This window comes from Equus caballus, chromosome 2, assembly GCF_041296265.1.
Source record: "Equus caballus isolate H_3958 breed thoroughbred chromosome 2, TB-T2T, whole genome shotgun sequence".
NCBI classification, from domain to species: domain Eukaryota; kingdom Metazoa; phylum Chordata; class Mammalia; order Perissodactyla; family Equidae; genus Equus; species Equus caballus.
Window position 1 is genome coordinate 6,282,577 of NC_091685.1, and position 6,000 is coordinate 6,288,576.

The following is a 6,000-nucleotide window of genomic DNA, read 5'->3' on the forward strand; positions in this document are numbered from 1 at the left end:
GATTTTCAGCCTGAAATTTCCCTTTCTGTATTTCTTCCCATTACTTCTAATAACTAAGCCAAATAATCCCTCTTTTTGGTCTTTCCGTCTCTCAAATATTGGTGCACTCTTATCACACCCTATCCTTGGTATCATTTTGCCACACTGAAGGCTCCTTTCAGCCTGCCTAAATCAACCTTTGTCTTATACTGCTGTATGTTCATGTCTAAACTTCTTTTCCATATATTTCACATAATGAGGTGTCTAATCTTAAATAAAGTGTTCTGCGCACTAGAGAAAAGCCTCCTTATTCTAAAAGGTGAATTATACAATAACTTGCAAAGAAAAAGAAAATTTACCACTGTTTGGTAGTTGGTTAGAAAACAGTAGCACTTACTGCTTCTCTGCCTGCAATTTAAATAAACAGCAGACTACGATGTATTTCCCCCAATTTTACATAAAACTTCATGGCCACAAATTCAGTAACTAAAAGTTCAAGTGCTTACCATACGCTGCTGAAAACAGCACTATGAATATTTACAAATTATTTATATGACTGTTAATAGAACAAATAGTCTAAATGGCCATTATTTTTTGCAATGGGTTTTGGATATGATACATTAAAAAAAAATTTTCTCCAAGAATCTGGCTAAAATTCCATACCAGATTAAACTTCCTGCCAGATGGAATTAGACGCCACATTTCTTAAGGGCCAGAAATCTGGCCCAATATTCTCTGTTCTTACCAAGAACTAAAGAGCTGTTTGTTTGCAGCAGTCTCCAGAAAATATTAAAACTGAACCTTTCCAGTAGATTTTGTAACTCTATTGAGAAAAACTTTAAAATTTGGCCAGATGGGGCTGTGGTTTCTGATAGCACATAAATCTTTCAGGGCCCTCATTAGCTGTTTAGTACTATATCCTAAATTCCTTAATTCATATCAGTGTGGTCTCTAAACAAACTTGATCCCGCTGAGTAATTTATCCAGTAATTTACAATCTGGCTGATTACCCTTTTTTTCTAGTCAATAATATCAAGCAACTTCTGTGTTCAAAAACCAACTATGCCATAGAACTGTAATCTTTGGCTGAAATGCAAATCTTCTGAAAGTCAAACTAAATAATTCTATATCCATTCACTAAGATACAGATACTAATAAATTTTAAGGATTCGTGAGGAAAACGTAAGCAAGCAGACAGTCCATAAAAAATGCAAATTGTCCCCAATCCTTAAACTAGCAGATTATATGAACTCAAAGGATTGTCACAAAATACTTCAACAAATAAATTCCTTCATGCTAAAAGAAGTTTCTCAAGTAGCATTAGGCACCATCTATTGAGTCTAGTCTGTGGCTTGAGACTTTAAACTGCAGCTGCTGCTGATCCTGACAACCAGCAAGGCGGGCGGGCATCACTCTTCCCTTTTTACAACGAGAGCTCAAGGTCCCAAAGCTGTTTGAGCGCCAGAGCTAGGACTAAAACCCACATCTGATGGGCCCCAAGTTTTCCCACTATACCAGGCTGCTCTAAATGTCTTATTTTCTGAAACGGCTGAAGTTTCACAAGATAAACCTGTTAATTATAGGATTTAATTTCATTTTTTTCCCCTGAATATGTGAGGAAAACAGGAGTTATATGTGATTGAACCTTTTACAAGATATTTTACAACTTAAAAAGAATTTTAATGATCATTGTCTAATCCTCATTTGTTCGAGAAACCTTTACTGATGCTTATTCTGGTAGACATTGTATTAATACTAGAGACACATAGATGAATAACAGAGTTTCTACCCTCAAGGTGTTCACAGTCTAATGAGGCTATTCAAAAAAAATTAACAGTGTCCCCCTTTTACAGAAGAAGAAACTAAAGGCTGGCAAAGCTTAAATGCCTGACCCTAACTTAGTTTCCAGAAGGCAGAAAGGACATGATCCTAGAGTCTTCTGATTACACTTCAGCGACTCCCCCGCCCCCACCTCCACACTCAACTTCTAATCATGCTCCCCATTGTTGTTGATCTTCATATTCAATAAGGATGTAGAAATCTGAGTTTGAATTCATCTGGACAAGTAAAGCAACAAGACTAATGATTTTAACGCACACAGAACCCACTAGGCCACTGTTTTTAAAAACATGTAATGAAACCACAAATAAACTGACTTTTCCCATTACTTTAGGCTGCTTCAATCTTAAATTGAAAGACTTCCGAGAAGCTGCAAATACTTTCAAAGAAAGAACAGGATAAGTCAGGTTAAAGGAGAAATTTTTTTTTTAAGATTTTATTAAAGAAAAAAAGATATTTTTTTATTTTTCCTTCTTCTGCCCAAAGCCCCCCCAGTACATAGCTGTATGTTCTAGCTGTGAGTGCCTCTGGTTGTGGCATGTGGGACGCCGCCTCAGCATGGCCTGATGAGCCGTGGTACGTCCCGGCCCAGGATCTGAACTGGTGAAACCCTGGGCTGCCAAGCGGAGTGCACAAACTTAACCACTTGGCCATGGGGCCGGCCCCTAAAGGAGAATTTTTAATGTTCTCTTTCATCATCAGGGCAACAGAAGGTCATTGTAATAGAGAATGCATTTCTGTGACGAGGTTCCTATCCTCAGAAATGCCCCTGTGGATATAAAATTGTATTCAGCTTATCTCATTCATTCACTTAATGACAGTAAGCCAAGACTGTGCTGCAAGTCAAAATGTGTGTGTGAGAGGCAGTTCCTGCCCTTAAGGGGCTCTCTGTTGGTGGGAGAGGGAAACAAATTACTACAAAGGAATGATTAGCTCTATTTGTGGCAAACAGGGACAGCTTCCTGAAAGCTAAGGCATGAAGGATGAAAAAGAATTCGCCAAGTGGATGGGGGGCCGGGGGCAGGGGGGAATGGTGAAAGTGGGCACAGAGAACAGCATGTGCAAGATGACCTAACTCTGAACTAAAAGCATTAGCTAATGTGCTTGCTCTGTTAATCACTTGGAAACTGAGCAAATCACTACCAAATGGAACTTTCCTGTTATTATTCATAGCTCTTTATGAAACCAATTCCATCTAGCTTTTGTCCCTGCTACGCCACTGAAACCGATTTTGTAGTGATCACCAGTGACTTCCGTGTTGCCAAATTTAATCCCGTAGACACTTGCAGTCATCATCCTACTTGCCCTCACAGTCGCATAGGACACAGTTGACCATTCTCACTTTTTGGCTATATTCTCAAGAAACGTCTCTCCACTTCTCTAACCCCTCTTCCTCATCCCCTTTGTCAGCTACTCCTCCTCTACCTGATCTCTAAAAGCTGAAGTTCCTCAAGGCTCACTCCAGCCCTCCCTCCTCCCTCCATTCCTGTAGCTTTAAATACCACCCACATGCCCATGACTTCTGAATGTGCATCTCCAAGCTAACCTCACCTCTGAGCTCCAAACTTGTAAATCCAACTGCCTCCTTGACAGCTCCACTTGCAAATCTCTCAGGCATTTCAAAGTTAACAAGCTCGAAAGTGGAGGTTACTGGGGCCGGCCCAGTGGCAGAGTGGTCAGGTTCATGCACTCCACTTTGGCAGCCCAGGGTTCACAGGTTCGGATCCCAGGCGCAGATGTACACACTGCTCATGAAGCCATGCTGTGGCAGCATCCCATATAGAAAATAGAGGAAGACTGGCACAGATGTTAGCTCAGCAAAATCTTCCTCAAGCAAAAAGAGGAAGACTGGCAACAGATGTTAGCCCAGGGACAATCTTCCTCAGCAAAAAAAAAGTAGAGCTTATTATTTCAACCACTCTCCCTAAAACCTGCTTGTCCCCTCTTCATTACAGTTATGACCCACCGTTCACCTGGAAGTCATTCTTGGCCCTACCTCCAGTCACCAAGTTCTGTCAGCTCTACTCTGCCTACTTTTCCATATCTACCTCTGCCACCAACACCCTAGTTCAGGACACCATCTTCTTGCACCCAGACATCCACTCTCCAGCCCACTCTACCCCCAGTACCTTCTCTACACAGCAGCTACAGCGATAGTGTAAATCATTTCATTCCCCTGCTTACAGCCCTTCTGTGATGGTCATCAGTTCTTTCACAAATATTTCAACTCCATTCTCTCCTTCTGACCCAGGGTAAGATTCTGAAATTGAACAGGGCAGGTGACTTTCTTTGGACAATGAAATGGGCGAAAAAATGATATGTATCACTCCTGGATGCAAACTTTAAGACCCAATGTGTATTTCACCTTTTTCTCTTCCTCTGCCGTGATGATTAGAATGCTCTAGACAGTAGCTGCTCCATTAGCCTGGGTTCTAAACCTAGGATATGATGGCGAAGTGGATATGCAGCATGAGTGAGAAATAAACATACGGAAAAGCTACACCTTCAACAGACCCCAAATGCCTTACCATAATGATTCCAATATCTGACTAGAGTGATTCCAAAATTCCAATAGAACTGGCTCCTGTGTATCTATCCAACCTCCTCTTGGGCCCCTTTCCAGATTTTCATGCAATGTTCTTTCCATGGTTCATTCTTCAACCTTTAGATCTCAGCTTAAATATCACCTCCTCAGAGATGTCTCCCTTAACCACTTTCTCAAAGAAGGCCCCTCACTGTGATTCTCCATCACAGCACCCTGACCATTTCCTGCACGGCACATCACAGTCTGTCGTAATCACTCCTCTCTCTGATGGTCTCTCCTACTAGACAGTAAGCACCACGAATGGAAGGGCTCACCACTATCTCCAGTGCCTAGCATTATACCCTCAATATAGTACCCGATATATGGCAGGCACTCAATAAATACTTGTTAAATGAATGAACAAATGAGAAGAGACTCAAAAAATGGAACATAAGAAACCATTACAGACATCATATCACACATCACACAGGCAAGAGGTGGTGGCAGCAGTGGGGATAGTACTGAGTGATTATGATGTACCTACCACTTATTTAGGCACCTTACCTATGGTATCTCTCCCATATACCTATGGTATATTGGGTATAGATTCCCAATAACCCTAGGAGGTCGATATTAATATCACCACTTTATGGATGAGGCAACTGAGGCTCAGCCTGATCAAGTTACTGGCAAAAGCAGTAACAGCAGCAATTTTAACCCAGAACTTTTAAGCTCTTTCTCCAAACCATAACGCTTTCCCTAGAAATTAAACTGCTACTGTATTTCATCACTAAGTAATATTCTATTATACGTTTAAATTGCACTTATGTATGAGTACATTTCTACCCAAGAACCAGTTTCTGTTTTTCTTTTTTATTTGTTTTTGTTTTTTAGGCTCATCCTAAAGCCTATTTCAGGTATCTCTTGTTATCTGGGACAAGTCAAGGCAGAATGATGCAGCCAACCCAGACGACAGATAAATCAGACATTTTGCTGGAACTTTTTTCTTATAGTCTTTTTCTTCTCAGAGTAAGCAGCTACTATGATGAAGAAGTAGATCTGTGTTCTGATTTCATTTTATGGGATTTGAGATCAACTTATAGTGGCTTAATTTACTGTCTTGCCCCATCACCAAATGCTGTTCTGCTGGTCACAGAACATGAAAAGCTGAATGGTCTAGGAGATGTGACCCACGGGTCCTGATCTGATTAGCACAGGCTCCAAACATCGAAACACACGAATGAAACCATCTAGCTTTTTCCCCCTGACCACCTTAGGATGATGTAATATGTTAACGACAGAAAGCTGGCGCTGAGATAACTCCCAAACAGCTCTGTGGGCTCTTAGCAGACTCACAGGATTATCAGAGCAGAAGGGACCTTAGAGACACCTACGTAAATCCCCTCTTTTAACAGGTTAGCAAACAGGCCCAGGTGGACAGTTATTTATTTGCCTAAGAGAAGCAAGACTCCTGGCTCCCAGTCAAGAGCGCTTCCCACTCTAACGCTCTGCAGCTCCCTAACCAAGAACTAGGGCTATGTCGGGGTCACCAGCAGACAACATCTAGATGACACAGAGTGTAAATCCCCCAGTGTCTCTCCTACTCTCCAGCATTCAGAAAACCCCGACCAAAAAGAACACACACATAAAAACAAAAG